Consider the following 17,331-nt stretch of genomic DNA (forward strand, 5'->3'; position numbering starts at 1 on the left):
TCTTCTTCTTCGGTTCGACTCCTCCTGCCTGTGTGCAGTGCATGCATGCGCGATTATTGGTTTGAGCGACGACGACGACGCAGAGTTCCATTCTCCGGAGCAGCGACGACGAATTGATAACTTTTCCATCGCCATCGGCGTCGTCGTCGTGTTATTGAGAAATTCCCGGCCATCCGAACCGAATTGTTTTGTTGTTTACACTTCAGCTGGCAATAGTAAGCCATGCGCCGGCCAGTGCAGAGCAGCAATAGCAGCAGTGGTTGTGTGTCTCCTGTCTGTTTGTAGTAGGCTAGACCCGTTGCGATTGTGTCACCTGTTCAGATAGCGGCCTGCGGTTGTGTTGGAGAGAGGAAAAATTTAATATAAATATCATTTACCTGTCAGCGTCCAGTGATGAGTATTAATCGCTCATCAGTCGTTCTCGGTGAGTGGTGCTGAGCAACATTCGTTGTCTCCGTTTAATTTGTTCGGTCGGTTTTTTTTTCTGTTGTTGTTTGGTTTTCGTTTTGAGGGCCCTCTTTTTTGCCTGTGCATTCAGTTCAGTGCCGCGTGTTGTGTTGTGCTAAACCAAAGAAGATTCGCTTTTCTCGCTTGCTTCAGGACAGAATATGACTTTTTTTACCATGATCAGAAAAAAGTCTAGCAGCAGTCAAGGTTGACACCATAGTGAATTTTGTGTTTTGTTTTGACAAAACGTGAGTATGCAGCCGTTTTAGTAGTAGTTTTTTAGGGGGAATGAACGTGATTTTTTAAAGTGTTTGTGGTGAAAATTTTAGTAACGCTTTCTAGCAAGCTGAGTGACCTCGACCGTGAATGATCTACGTGAAAAAGTCCGCGGAAAAACCTGTGTGATAGATCGAAAGAGAAAACGTCTACACCTCTAAACGTTGGTCAATTACATCGTACGAGACGGGTGGTAATTAATTTTTGCTCGTCATGGTAACTTGCCTCGAAAGTGAACGGTAGTTCATAGCAGCCAAGGAGATTGTCTTTGTTTTAAAATTTTAAACAATGTAATTATCTGTCCTATTTAGGCGGAGCGCAACGGAGATCGCCTTCATGTATTTTTATCTCAATCAATCGAGAGCATATGGGTGCCTCTCATCAATCGGCATCTGCCGTAATGGGCAACCGCTTACAGATGATTAATTAGTTTCATTAAACGCGGGTTAAGTGGTTTTGCTCGTAATGGAATAAACATTTTCCAGATTTTTGTTTAATGGGCTGCTGTGAGTAACCAAACTGTTCACGTTTATATAAAGGTGAAATCAATTTAGTAAGCATTGAAAATATGACCGAATGTGACCTATCGCAGAGCAACCGTTACGCAACCGTCAAAATGTATCCGAGTTTGCGTTTCGCTATTGTATGGTAATTTTTCCGCTCTTTAATCAAAGTTAGAATAGCAGTAAAACTTTTGATAGAACGAAAACATAGCGTTGGGAATCCCGCATACCGACAGGTGCTGTTCCGGGCGATCCATACGATAACTGCCTCGATAGTGAGTGTGATTAAAGTACTATTAAAGCCCTTCGGATTCCCCCACTTAGGTCTCGCTTATCGTTGGAGAGGTGTTTCACGCTAATTCAACCAGTCGTTCAGTGACTTAATTCGCAATTTTTTCTGCAGTTTTAAATTATAAGTATTATTTTGTGCTACAATTATTCAGCTTAAGAAGCGACGAAACTATTAATCGCATCTCAAGCTGAAATCAAAATGCTTCATAAAAATGCAAAGAAACCATGCTCCCATTTTTTATCATGGTTTCTATCTTACATGCAATCGGTGCTCGTCTCCGGATCGGCACGCAACGAATGAAGAACATGACACAATAAATATATATTGCTGAAGCCCTTTCTACGGCTGCATGGAGCAGTTCTGAGACAATGTTTGCTTGCCTTTCTTTGCTTTGTGTCGTCTTCTTGTATTTTGATTTTCGTTTCCATGTTCAAATTCCTTTCCAAAACGCTTAAAACATTCAAAATAGGTTAAAAATGACTAGATTAAAAAAATGCGCTGAGGTCTAAAAAATGTATGTTAACCACAACATAAAATTTTAGTGGTCTTTAGAAAAGTTCTAGTATAAGCTAAAGTTACACTCAACAACACCTACAATAGGGTGGGGCTAATTTTCAAAAATGTTTGCGGGACCTGTTTTTCCAGGCAAAAAAGACCTTCTTGTGGTTGAATGAGCAACATATAAAATATTGGTTGAATTTCATTATGGTGTAGAGGTGGCGCAGAGGGCCCAAAGGTCAAATTTGAAACTAAAGCAATTTTTGACGTAGAATACGCCTTACGGTAACAAATACAGGGACCCAATTTCAATGCAGGAATCCAATTTCAAAACCGAAAACATCGAGAGCGTCACAAAAATTGTCCAATTTCAAACGCTTTAAACCCAGTCAGTTTCCAACCGATTTGTGTCATTTTTGCAGCAATCGATTGGAAAATCATTTAAGCACCCGCCCAAATGCAGAAAATTGTAATCTGATTGTTCAAACTATTGTAATATTGAAAATTGTTGAACATTGTCGAAACGCAAAGGTCGACTTTTGATTGGTCGCTTGCTGACTTTCCCTAAAAAGGACGACAGAATGGAGTACCTAGTTAGCCGGGAATGCACTCTTCGGGCTATATAAGAGACTGTTTTTCCTCAAGCAAATCAGTTTACTAGCAGCAGGCAGCTACAGCGGACATCAACACCGATGGCAGTAGGCGAAGTGGATCAGCATCGGGCAACAGCGGCGGTGGTAGTGGTTAGCTGCAGTTCTTACCTATTTCTGTTCGGCTTCCCTTCGATCTGAGTTGGACCCCACCAGCGGTAATCCGATTCAGATATCGAAACTGAAAGAGACTCGCACCGCCAGGTGGTTTAAGATGCCACCATCATCCAGCGTATGAATATCTGAGCGTGTGTGAATATCTGTAGCGTGTGTCCCTAATATATAAGGTGTGTGGCTAGCGTGTGTAGCTTGCTGTATAGCGTGTATGTATGTTTATGGTGTGTATGCATGTCTGTAGCGCGTATGTGCATGTTTATTAGGGTGGGGAATCGTTATATGGAAAAAACGAAATTTGATAGCAGAAAACCAGAACCAAGTTTTTTTTATTCTATTTGGGGCCCCAAACAATCCTGAATTTATTGGAAGTCGATTGGTTTTGTCTCCGCTTGGCGCATTGCATTTTAAATTCATATGGATCATATACCAACTTTTTTGCATTTTCCATTCTAAAGAGCTCAAAATGGCTCCAACCATAGGTTTCATGACTTCTTATGGTAGGTTTTTTGATGCCTAACAACTTGGCCGAAGACACTTAAGAGCTAGGGTGGGCCAAAAAAATACTAGAGCTGTCCAAAGTTGAGTATGTCGAAATTTATGTTGCAAATCATTTTTTCTGCCAACACTGTCAGTGTACCGGCGTCAGTCAGATTGCCATCAGAAGTTACCTCTGAAACACGTTGTAGATTCTATTTACCCCTAGAATATTGACCTAAATTTGTTTGCTTGGTCCAGCTGAGTGTATAAACTCGTTACGACAGGTTACTTCTGATGGGAATCCTACTGACGCCGGTACATTGGTAATGTTGGCAGAAAACAAGATTTTCTGCATTTAAATCGACATACTCAACTTTGAACAGCTATGGCTCTTCTGAGGGACATTCTAGCTCTTCAGTGTCTTTTGCAAAGTTGTTAGGCATCTAAAATACTATACTTTAACATAGTGTAGTGCATTATTAGAGCATTATTGAGCTCTCTAGAAAGGTAAATGCAAAAAAGTAGGTTTTCCCATATAAATTTTCATACAAATTTGAAATGCAATGCGCCAAGCGGAGACAAAACCAATCGACTTCAAGTAAGTTTAGGGTTGTATGGGACCCCAAAAGGAACCAAAAAAACTTGGTTCTGGAAAATCGATTATTTTTCCCCACCCTAATGTTTATAGCGCGTGTGGCACCACCACCGTCACCGCCGCCGCCACCGCCATCGCCACCGCTACCGCCATCACCACCAACATATCGTCAGTTGAATTCAATACTGGCACAACTCAAATTTTTGCAGTTTTGAGTTATTGATGGCAAACGATGCCAAATACTATAAAGTTTCATCTCACAAAGACCCGTTTCAAAATTCACAATATTTGCAGAAATATAAATAAATGTGCCTTCATTGAACAAATCAAAAATATCCCTGAAAAGACAGAAAAATGAGGTTACAATTCTTATAACTTGCTCATTACGTGCACATGATAGACCCAAACAAGTTTTTGAGGCAAATTTTTAAACGCGTTTTTCTCGAAACTATGAATTTTGAGTTGTGCCAGTATTGAATTCAACTGACGATATATACATAATTGCTAATATATCACCTCATGTAGAATTTAATTATCACTGTAAATCATCCAAAACTAAATAAAAAATTTGCCATGTTAAAAAAATTTGCAATTGTTAATAAATGGCATTGACAAACACAATTAACCTCAAAGTTTATCTGAAGAATTTCTGGGCTAGTGAGCCTGAATCACATAATTTTTCGCGCAAGTCTTACTAATTGCAGCAATCAGTTGTAAAATTATCTACGCTATCGTAAAATGCAGAAAATTGTTATTTGAACTGTTATATCACAGATGGAGAATGCACTATTTGCCCTTGTTTATAGCCTCTTCGTAGCCACTGCCTAAATTAAAATATCTTAGTTCAATTTCATTCTTGTTTTGGATACGACAGCAAGTGAAACCGCGGTGTTGGCTACAGAGGTAAACGTCATCTGGAGCAAAGAGACTATTAAATTATTTAACCCCAATTGAGTGTATTCCCAAACCATATGCCAAGAAAGACATTGACACAAGACAGGCTGTTACCACTGCGGTCGTGTCTTCTAAACAACCTCTTCCACTTTTTAAACAAAACATATACCTATATTGGTAAATACGTGATTTTGTGACCCTTTGGGTGTAAATTTTGTCCATTTTGCGATAAATATAACCGTTGCACATAAGACGGTCCCTATATAAAAGAGTGGCCAAAATTACCAAATTGCGAATTTCATTTCCAGGATGTTTTGAGCGCGTGATTTGTAGTATTTCATCTATATTTTCATAATTTTTCAATGAAATCTTGATACAAAAAACGGTTCATGTTGAAAAATGCCTTCAAAGTTACCTATTTCAGAAACGGAGAAAAATAGTTTATCTGAATATTTTGGAATATATAAAAATCTACTAAATCTATCAAGGTATGTTCACATATGATTGAAAGCTTATTAAATTAGTTTTCTAAAACAGGATGGGTAATGGGTTTCAACCCTACAGAGTCAGTCGCAGGCCACATTGAAAATATGCATAATTTTCCTAATTTTGACTATCAAAAACATTAAATGTAAGCACGTGTAAGCACAGCACCTGATAGTGTGTCTGAGAGCCCTACTGTGTTAAAAGTTTGCGGAAAATTTGCGTTTTGGTAGAAAAAGATGATTAAAAGTTTTCCATTTTTTTACAGTTTTTGAATTTTTGGGTGATTTATCAACAAAGTTTTTTGTATATTATAGCAATTTGGTTCAAAACACATTAAAAAAAACGTTGAGTTATTAGATTAATTGGTTTATTAGAATATACGTTGTTTAAAACATATGTTAAAAGTTTAAGTAAAATTTGCGTTTTTGTAGAAAAAGATAATTTGAAATTTTCAATTTTTTATGTAATTTTTTGGAGTTTTATGGAGGTTTATCAACGTATGTCATAGTAATTAGGTTCAAAAATATACTGGAAAAACTTAAAATTAGTATGATTATTCAGTTGTACACACTTAAGTAAAAAATTTTTTTTTCATTTTGTTTAAAAAAAAGGTTAATATTAGCAATAAATTGATTTTCGCTTGTATCTTTATTATTTTCAAACGATGTTTTTTTTATCAACCCGAAGTTTTTTTTCTGAAATTTATTTTGTTAACCCATTACAACATCGCTAAGAGACTTAGCGATTATTCCTGTGAAATCATACTAAATCGAATGAAAAAATGAATTATTATCCCAAAAATGATTCCCAGTGTTTGTTTTATGAAAACACGGCCATGGAACACCACACGCAAACTTCTCTTGTAAAACACAAATATCACCGCCAGAGTTAAACAAATGGTTCGAGCTTTTTGGCATTTACTCGTCAGTTACAGCCGAAGAAGAAGCTGTGTACCGGATATGTCGGCATACAGCATAAACAAATGGAGGTTCTCATGGTCGAACTTTCCAACATTGCAGTCAGGTTTTTCATACACAAAATTCCATTGATTTAACCGTCAATCTCACAACTACTCCCACGCGTAAACCCGCAATCTTACACATATTGTTATGCTCTTGAATCTTGCGGCTCATATGTCTTTTATGGCTGACTGATTCTAGTTCATACCTTTGAGTCGGTCTGATTGCTTGTGTATGTGGGGGGAAACAAAGTTTTATGTGTGCTTCACAGTTCTGAAGTTTTATTCAAGTGTTTTACGAAGAAGCGAGCAATGTCTTAATAAGATCGATTTAGTGAGTTTGTTCATAAAACCTAGAACAGAAAATGTTATAAATGATTGCATTGAATTGATCAAGAACAGTTTTAAAACAGTTGTCTACAAACAAGACCATAGAAAACTATATCAACATTTGGTGGCTCTACAATCGAGATTTGCCGAATCGTTTCGTCTTCAGTAGTTTTGTTTGGATTGAATAGCTTTACAAGTTTGCTGGAGAAACCATATCTCTTGGATGTTCCTATCAAAAGTTAGATTCGTGCGCCATCTCTGCGGACAAATCGCGAACTAACTCGAAGCCATAAGAAGTGTTTTCCTATTATGTGCATCTTTGCTGAAAACAGTAATCGTTTATCTCGTTCCACTAACGAGTTATTTACGTTTATTCGAAAACACAAGACATTTTCCTCAGTTTACGTGGTTTATAGACAGCCCCTTGTCAGTACAAAACTTTTCTTATATGTCATAATCATCTGCAGTGGGAAGCCAGCAATTTGGCACAAAAAAATGAATTTTGGCCGGAAATTTCAATTTTCCGACCATTGTGCGTTTTTGAGATATTTGCAAATTCAGTGTACAGCCTTGCCATCTCGCGGTATGTGATTATAAAGAAATGTAAAAGGTGCCTGTATAAGTGAATTCGTCTTGTTCTCGAATGTATTCTTACAATAGACATCATTGTTCCTCCGGAAAGAGAGCAAAAGAGAAAGAAAAAAATGGGAAAAGGGAAACTAAGAAACGTCAAATGTTTGTATTTAATTTTAGGGACTAGTAAACTTCAAGCATTTGACGTTTCATACCTGGGAGAACGGGTCCCGCAAACCTTTTTGAAAATAAGCCCCACCCTAACCTACAACCTTCACTAGGTCGCATCAGATGTTCTAAATCGCAGCACCGTGTTACTGTATTAGAAAAGTTAATTGTTTTCTGGAGCCTGTCTAAGATTTTGCTCATATTATGCAGCTAGTTCTGCTAATTCATAAAGCTCTCGAGGAGTTTTGAAAGGGTGTTCACATTCTCGAGCAAGATTTGCTTCTCTTACAGATTGTTGAAGTAAGAGTACCACCAAGTGCATCACAAGGCTCTTTCCGCGCGATGCGGAACTTCTAAATCGTTTATCGAGTTAAACCTAGAAAGGCTGACAAAATATTTTCTGTTTTTATAACGGGCAGCTGCTTCATAAGCCATAAGTGTAGTTTAAAATCAGTAAACTGTTTTATGTGACCGAACGTTTAATTCTCTTGCTAAAATTTTTTAGCTCTCATAGTTTACGAATAGGAAACATCGAAAAAATGTTTGGATTTTGGGCATGAGAATTTGCCTTAAGTTCCTATGCCACCAAACTGACAAAGTCTCACTAAAATTTGAGAAGATGTTGCGAACTTGCCATAGACGCGAGTTCGCGTAAAATCCCTCTGGAGTGTCACTAGAAGCGATTCGCGATTATAATTGATAAAGCGACTGCCATTAAACTGCCAGCCAAGCAGTACACAACTAATAAGTAGTAGCTACTTTGTAATAGTTTGAAGAACTCTATAATATTCCAACTACACCGCAGCAGGCCGGGTGCACTACACTAATCTCTCCGACATGCTGGTGTTATGTTATTATCACCGCACTATCGAGCGAGAAAGTTACTGCTTTTAGGGGTACTGGGGGTAAGCCCGGCACTGAGGGTAAGACCGTCAACCCTAGGATTTTACTAGAAAACGCTAAATAACTGTGTTTCGGAATATGTGAAGTGTTGGTATTTAATATTTTAGACATTTTAAGACACATCGAAGCTACCGTGAAACGACAAACGTCCAAATAATAGACAAAACACACGCTACTGTAGTCGATGCGTAAACGGATGTAATTTTTCGTAAGTGGAACTTAAGCTTTTATTCATTTGGAATGACTAGAATAATTTTTCCTTGCTCTACAATTTATTGCCTGTATTGTAAGCAATCACAGGAGTTCGATCTGAGGAAAATTGGAGCGATACATTAGTAGAAATACTCCTTTTAAAAAAATGTGTGCTGTCGGGGTAACACCGTCACCCAGTTAGTGGGGTAAGCCCGACATGGTCTGACGTTAGTTGGATGTTACTAATACATATTTTTCATCTATTACCGATGACTTGCTGCTAATTAACTTAATAAATCGACTTAGAACCATGCACTCAAGCTCTTCTGTGATTCATGAATGATTTCAAGCGTTATCAGAGGTGTCAAATGTACTGAATAAAGTCACAATCTGACGGCTTTCCCGGTGGTATCTGGAATACGCTCCGGTGTGGTCAATGTGATCCTGGCTTCGATGAAATTAATTATTAATATGATTTAAAGTGCCACATGATAGGCTTGCCGAGTATCACATACTTTCATTGTTTATACTTAATATTCACCGGAACTTGTTCCAGCAATCTTCCCAGAACCAGCTAACCAACAACAACCAAATTCAACAGTAACATACAGAAATGTAAGATCTTTCATTTAGCGGTTTCCAAATTCGAATTGGTTCAGTAATGTCGAGTAAATTCATGAACAAACTTAGGTGCCGGTTTCACCCGCACTGGTTGCTAAACGTCGTTTTTTTTAGTTTCAAAACTTCACTATTCCTTGTAAAATAACAGTTTGAAAGTACTGAAAGTCTTCATATCTTGTTGAAAACATTCTAGGCAATGATTCTGTGAAAGAAATATAACAATATTTGCCATCAAGTCCTGCTAAAGAATCATTTTCCTTAGGCGGCCGGGCCTACCCCCAGTACCCCTATTAGCGCACCGGTGAATCGAATCGCGCGATGCCTCACAACCTACTGCTGCTGATGCTGCTTATCATCGACAGACAGCAGCGCGCAGAACACCGCACAACGGAACTTGTTTTCTGACGTTTGGCAAACCAAGGTCAACCGACAAACAGTATTTCAGCCGGTCAGAGTACAGAGTACATATATGTACTATATGTTTCACTTTGTGGCAATGACTTTGAACTTCTGTGTTCGCTACTGGATGCAGACTATAGCAGCATCACGCGATTGTTAGAGAAACCAAAGGGCAGTCTGCCTTCCGGCTTGACGTTCTCAAGATCTAAGTTTCGGGTTTTATTTTTCTAAAGGAAAACGTGCCATTTCGCTGAGACGTGTAGAAACAACAGCCGTTAGAGGATTTAGCCCTAGCTCACGTTCATCAAAGTTTTACGGGTTTTGCGGTTGCGTCTGGCTAGCAGTTGCAGTCGGTCAGTCATTAGCGCTTGGGCTCAATATGTTATTCAATCGAGGTGCCCGGCGCGCATTAGTGGGCGCATCATAATTTGCGCAAAAATCGAAAGAAACTTTGCCAGGCGGCGCAGCGCAGCAAGTTTCGTCGTCGCCGTTGCAGCAGTGCAGTGCAGCCCGTGTCGGACGACGTGACTTTGCGCAAGTAAAAGTGAATTAGAAGAAGGTGGAACGTGTGGAATGAAAGTGCAGCGCCTGCTGGGCGACTTGTTTTGCTTGCATCATAGCCCGGAAAAGAATGTGAACCGTAAAATACCATTCTAGCTCCCTGTTAGGATCTGTTGCTGAGTGTGTCTGTGTGCCCGGTTGAGTGTCAAAATTCACGGAAGGACTAAATAGCGTTGGAATGCAGCAGCTTCTAAGTGGGGTTTGTGTTGTTATTTTATGGTTATCGATAATGGGCTTCAGTTTAGCTCTACCATTGTTAGTGATCAAAATGATTCAAGTTTCGTTGAAAAGGTCCATTCTGTTTTTCTGCACAGTCAATCTTAAAATTGATCGAAACTCATGAATTTCGGGAATAATACATTCAAAGCCGTTCTGCTTCAAATTATTATATTCATACTACAGTTATGAAATTTGAAAAGTATTTAACGTCTGAGAAAATAATATTGATAGATCGTATAGGGTAAGACACCAATTTTAAGCACCTTATGCAGCCTTTTGTGCATTAAGACGAAACACTCGAAATGTTTAGGGTTAAATACAAACATAATTGGTCATCTGTAGTATCTGCTGCAGAAAAAACCACAGCACTTATTTTCAGATTTTAATACTGATTTGGCTCAATTTTGCAATAATTAAATCTAGCTCCCAATCGAGGAAGACTATTTAAATTTTCCCGAACGTATTTTAAGTAGTTTGCATCCGTTCAGCAAAAGATTTTTTCAGCATCCAGAAAATGGTTGTTTTTTTCAAAGATTTTTCTGTTCCGATTATTCGTTAGATATTCGTTTGAAGCCCGAATGCTAGAAAGAATGAATTCTTGGCTTATTCGATTCCTTACCCTGTAAGATAAGAATTGCAGAGGAATTTTTGTGAAGTAAGTTGTGCTGAGAAGTCAGTAAAATATAAGAAAAAAATTCTAATTCTGAACTCTAATTCCGAGCAACGACGGAACAAGACATGTAACAAGAAGCAATAGTAAAAGAATTATATTTTTCTATTATACGAGGTTCAAGCTGCAGAAAGGCTGAACGAGTGCGTCTGTAAAAATCAATCATTGTCATAACCGAGCTTAAAAAGAGCAAGCTGAGATTTTATATTGGCTGTTCAGATTGAAAAATATTTTTCAGACGCGATGCAAAAAATTAATAAGGATTCTTGTTTAAGTTGTGCTGCAAAAATACAAAACATGTTTTAGATGAGGTATTGTTCAGCTGTAGAAAACCTCAACAAAATAAGAGACTGAATTAATTCCTTCAAACTAACTGATCTAATACCGTGGAATGGGGTGAAATCGATCACCTGAAAATTCGTGATAAAAAATACTTATCAAAAGATATTGCTCTTACAACACTAGGTAACGTTAACGTGTCCTTGAACGCAACTTTTGCATGATTCACATACCTGTCAAAGTTAACCCTTGCATGCCCGGTGCAATTTTTCATATTTTCGAAAAATTCCTCTAACTCAGTCTAAACTTAATCAAATTTGATCAAACAAGTTTCCAAATAACAAAAAAAGTATTGAATTTACTTAAAGTAATCTTAGTTGAGGATAAATTACGTTAAGTTTTGAGAAGTGAGTAAAGTTTGATAAAAGCTCAAAAAATGTAATTTTTAACAATGATCATTCCATACCATTAAAGAAATATTAATGAATTCGCAGGAAACCACAAAGATTTTAATTTCGGAGCTAGTTTTTGAGCTTTTGCAAAAAACCGAATTGAAATCGGTCTACCGACGATCAAATAAGAGGAAATTAAGCAACAAGCAGCTCGTGAACCAAAATAAACAAATTTTAACCTGATATCTCGTTATTTTCGTTTCCAAACTGGCTGTAAATGATATTTTTCGGTACAGAAATCATCATTTATCTTTAGCATATCGAAAAAAAAGCACTTTGCCGAAAGAATGTATGGATTTCAATGGTGATCAATTTTACCCCAATTTACCTCATAATACCTTGTAGAATTATCAAATTTATTTCATGAAGTAGACGATAGAAATTTCACCAATAGCTATTTCGGGAAAAATGTACATGAAGCTAGTTAATTGGAAATTGTTATAAAAATTGATCAATTTCACCCCGTTCCATGGTATTGATTGCATAAAATGTTTGTCAACATCTCTCCAACCATAGCTGAAAACAAATCACGGAGATGTTTTATTTTTAAGTTTTACTATTTGAACGATATCATTTATTTAAAATAGTTGTAGAGGTTGTTCATTAGACACGGTCGCAAGTTCAACATCGAATTACGATAGCCAGTCCTGTCAATGTATTTCTTGCGATCGGCTTGGGGCTTATCTCAGTGATAATCTCTTTGAACTCTCTTTTTTACTATATGATTGGTAACCTTGAAGAGAAGCGTTGTTAGAGGGGTCAAGAAGTGCCATTGATGTGTCACAGTAGTGGCACCGATAAGCTTGTCTGATTTATGGTCATTGCGATAATAATACGAGTGAGCATACGCTACCATCACTCGCACAACTAACTATTAGTAGTATCCAAACGGCTGAAAGCGAACGCGTCAGATTCGGACAGAATCACTAGGATACCCCAAAAAAAATTTGCAGTGCTACAGACATCGCTGTATGACGGTGCTTCCCGCACAGACGGGTGATCTATAATAAAGCGCTGTGGAAGGTGACTTTCCGTCACCAGTGCGTTCCGCCGCACAGTGTGTCCAAATCGAGAAACGGACGGCAAAACTATTCTATCAAGTCCTATCTTATCCATATATTCTAGAAAGTTGATTCGTTTACTGCATGCTTTAATGGAATCAGTTACAAATTTCGCCGTATAAAGGGCGCCATACCTTACTTTTAAACGTGACTTGCTAGACGAATAGTTTCTTCTGCAAAGTTGTGTAGAATTTTATTACAAAACTGTTTGCTGAATACTTAAAACTTCCAGAGATTGAGATTTCAGAGCTACAAGATGTTTTCTAAAAAGGCTTTTTAAAAGCAGTTTTTCATCCATATGTTTAACTCTAATTCATGAATAAAAATTCAACAAAATTCATTCATGAATAAAAACTGGAAAAAAGTGTTTTTGAAGGCCTTTTTTGTCATTTGAGTTGTGCAGAATTTTATAACAAAATTGTTTGCTGAATACCTCGAACCTCTTAATATTGAGGTTTGTTTTTAAATTATTTTTTTTTTTTTGTAAAAGGTGCTGTATCTCTAAAATCTCAATTCCTAGAGGTTCAAGTTACTCGGCAAACAGTTTTGTAATAAAGTTCTACACAACTTTGCAGAAAAAACTATTCGTCTAGCAAGTCACGTTCAAAAGTTAGGTATGGCGCCCTCTATACGGCGAAATTTGTTCCTGATTCCATTAAAGCATATGAAGGACAGCAGTAAACGAAGCAACTTTCTAGAATATATGGATAACATGGGACTTGAAATAATAGTTTTGCCGTCCGTTTCTCGATTTGGACACACTGTGCGCCGGTTCTTTCTGCTGGTCCGCCCGCTATTGAAGGCTGCAATCGAAAAGGCAGCAAAATTATACAAACATATAACATTTAAAATCGCCACCTGCTGCGCTGCGATTAGCCATAACTCTGCTTGCTACCGGTCGTTTCGGTTTCCCGTAAATCACCTCTTGGGGTCTTGCTAAAGTGATCGGATAGATACTGAAGACTGAATTTCTGCATGCTAGCTTTTATACGTGACTACTGAGAGTTCTGATTGGTGAGTAATTGTGCAGTCGAGCTAGCGAAACAACAACAATAAATCATTAAAAAAGTCAAATCGTTTGTACATACATGCTTGTTTGACAGAAAATAAGAAGACATTTTACAGAACCAGTTCCGAGAATTTGTGTAGAAAAAATTTGTTATATGATCTGCTAAGGTAGATTTGCGGTTTAAGAAGTAAAAAAGGCAACCATTAGAAGGGAAAGGGAGAGGGGTTTTTGATAAATTGTTCAATCTTCTTCACTTTTTTCATAAGTTGACACAAAAGAGAAGGCTGGCAAAAGACTTTTGACGTAGAATTACGTCTTATGGCAACATTGGGGTACAAATTAAATACTGGAATCGTCGAAAACGTCACTAAAGTTGTCCAATTTCAAGTCAGTGTTCAACGGCATTTCTTTAGTTTTGCTAAGCGTTCACCCAAACGTGGAAAATGGTGTTTTGTTATGTAAGTCACTTTGAAAGCAAATTTTTTGGTTTGAAGGCAGATTCTTACCAATCAGAACTGTAAACAATGTCCAATACCAAAAAGGTAATTTAGGAACTGGAACGACATCGGTAGGCTGAAAATCGACTCCAAACGCCATCGTTAGGTTCAATATGGTGACTTTTGGTGTCTGTAAAACAGTCAAAAATGGTTGCAACCTTCGGTTCCTGGAAAATAGCATAAAATTACCAAATACCACCTAATATGGGTATTTTTGACATCAGAGAGAGTTCGATGCCATTTTGAAATTTTATTCAGGAAATATGATCTTATTCTGGCTTTAAATGATGCATGAATTTCAAGTAGCTAGCGCTACGATCCTACTGACTCTAAATGTCTCTCCCAAGCTGAGACTCGAGCCTACGACGACTGGCTTGTTAGGCCATCATCGTACCTAAAGACCATCTGGGAGACTACGGGATGACATACAGAAGCCGTGAATCAACTGTTACCATTTGGAACTCTTAAGGCCAGCGCTTCAGACCAATTGATTAATTCCAATTGAGTGTATTCCCCAACCTAACGCAAGAAATACATTGACATAAGACAGGCTCTCGTAACTCTACGTTAACCTTGCGGTTGTGTCTTATACATAACCTTTTCAGAGTATTTAAACAGAGCTAACGGGGATAGGAAAACGGGACATTTAAACTCATTCAACAAATTTTTTATTAAGAGGTCATCCACAAATCGCGTAAGAGTTTAGGTGGAGACAAAGGGAAAAATGGGGATTCAAGAAAATGTTACGTAAGATTTGAAAATTCAAAATAAAAACAAAAAATTACATATCTAAAAACAAAGGAAATTAGTTAAAATATTTCTCGCTGAGTTTATACCAGTTGGAAAAGCAGTGAATACACCTGAACTAAATGATTATGTGCTTGAATTTGTTTACTTAATTTTTACTTCTTGTTCTGTGAATTGGTTAACTTGTACTCTTTTCATTCTCTACGAACAAGCTATAAATAAAACTGTTTTTACTAATAATGTTTTTTTTTTCAGAAATAAACATAATATTTTTTTCTTAGAAGGAAAATCTTACATAAGATTTGTGGGTGGAAGTGGAACGCTTTATTATAGAAGCAAAGGAGGTCGAAAATTTCAAAAGAAGTCCGTACGCCATTTGTGGACGACACCAAACATTTTATGTGTAACATAAACATGGAAAATAGTTTTGGTATACCACAGTTTCTACAGAAAGCACAGGTCGGACTCCATTATTCAGAGACATGATTATTCGTTCGATTATCCGGAATTCAATACTCATATATCTGGAGAGCTTTCAACACATAAAGCGTTATCTTTTCCGTCGCTACTGTTTAGGACATGTTCGAGCTTAGGAAGCCAGTCTTTATATAATTTTATTTTTTATGTCTCTTAAGACTTCACCTACCTTTCTCATAAAAAAATTAATACTTTATCCGTAAATTCTTACATCTGCAAATTGATTTTCGCACATTCTCTATTAATAATAAGCCAGCAAGTAGCCGAAGGCTAGCTTGCGATTGGTTGGGATGTGCACAAATTTTAATTCAATTCTAACAAGCTTGTCCAATTTATTACACCAAATCTTGTGTAATTTTTCACCTGACGATCAAGACATTGCACAGTGGTCCAATAAGGTAAAAAGTGGAACTTAATTCCATAGCGCCTTTCAACTTCATCCTAGCTTAATAGTGTCTTCGGAGCAATTGTTTGTATGAATGACCCGCATAATCGAAAATTATCAAAAAATATAAAAAGTTTACTAAACTAAAAATAAAAAAATTAACTTTTTTGTGTTAAGAGATAGAAGAAAAGATTATTCAGCAAAGTTGAAGAAAATTTAAAAATATGAAACTTTGTTGAACAAATGAAAATCCTATCTTTTTACGGTACAAAGTTATAAAGTACACTACATGGAACATATTTAAAAGTTAGTTTTTTGTACTAAACTTTTGTTAGTTGCATTTTACACGAAAGTGTAGTTCGGAGGAATTGTTAGAGCACACGAAACACACATTTTTGCCGAAGATCATATATCTCCAGGACTTTTCCTTACAAAGTTATATCATATTTAAGCTTATTTTTTTGATAACTTCAAGAACGTATAGGTTAAAAAGGGGCAAGTGGAATCATGATGTCAATACTTTTCCTTGAAGTTAAGCTGAAGTACTATAAACTTCTTTAGATTCCATTTGTCCCAATCCACCCATTTTAGAGTACGGCGAGCATATGTCACAGTAGGTTTTCATATATCAAAAATACTAACTTTTTTGTGTTAAGAGATAGAGGAATGGTTTATTCGACAAAGTTTTAGAACGTGCAAAAATATGAAACTTTGTTGAACAAACAAAATTTCTATCTTCATTGGAAACAGAATTACAGAGTATTTCATGTAAAAATTACTTAAAAGTTAGTTTTTTGTACTTAACTTTTGTTAGTCACATTTTACAAGAAAACGTTGTTCTAAAGAAGCATTTGGGCATACAAAATACACGTTTTTGTTGAAGGCCACACATCTCCAGGACTTTTCCTTACAAAGATATAGCACATTTCAGCATATTTTTTCGATAACTAAATGTAACGAACAAAAGTTAAGTGCAAAAAACTAACTTTTAAATAAGTTCTATGTAGTGTACTTTATAACTTTGTACCGAAAAGAGATATGATTTTCATTTGTTCAACAAAATTTCATATTTTTGAATTTTCTACAACTTTGCTGAATAAACTATTCTTCTATCTCTTAACACAAAAAAGTTAATTTTTTTATTTTTAGTATTGTCAACTTTTTCTATTTTTTGATAATTTGCGATTATGCGACAAACAATTGCTCCGAAGACACTATGAAGCTAGGATGAATTTGAAAGGCGCTACGGAATTAAGTTCCACTTTTTGCCTTATCGTACCACTGTGCATTGATGTTTGGAATCCGTTTAATGGAAATAACACTGTGAGCATTTTATCGCTCTATAGACCGTTCCGATAGTTATAAATACCCTTACGATCAACCGTCATTTCAAATAACGTGCAGTATTCAACCAAACGTTGGCTGCGTCCTGTTGTTTACTTCCAAAAGAAACAGATGCTGTCATTTTTTCTAACATTTAGTGCGAAATTTTGAAAATGCGTGGCCTTTCTTCCGAGCAAAGAAAGCGAATTGTGCACAAATGGGGCACCGTGAGTGATCTTTCTTTAAGAAAATTAGCCAGAGAAGTAGGTATA

At 36.9% G+C, this 17,331-nt stretch overlaps 1 protein-coding gene across 2 annotated transcripts in view; it reads left to right on the forward strand.

Moving 5' to 3' along the window:
* Positions 1-250: 250 nt before the first annotated feature.
* LOC129722995 (putative inorganic phosphate cotransporter) overlaps positions 251-17,331 on the forward strand; it is a 64,232-nt gene continuing 47,151 nt past the window's right edge. The window contains exon 1 of one of the 2 annotated variants that reach the window (XM_055676902.1): positions 251-695. The gene's annotated coding sequence lies outside the window, so the exon portion shown is untranslated. The remainder of the gene's footprint in view (positions 696-17,331) is intronic. The other variant, XM_055676903.1, reaches the window with a different exon arrangement.

This window comes from Wyeomyia smithii, chromosome 2 (assembly GCF_029784165.1).
Source record: "Wyeomyia smithii strain HCP4-BCI-WySm-NY-G18 chromosome 2, ASM2978416v1, whole genome shotgun sequence".
NCBI lineage: Eukaryota > Metazoa > Arthropoda > Insecta > Diptera > Culicidae > Wyeomyia > Wyeomyia smithii.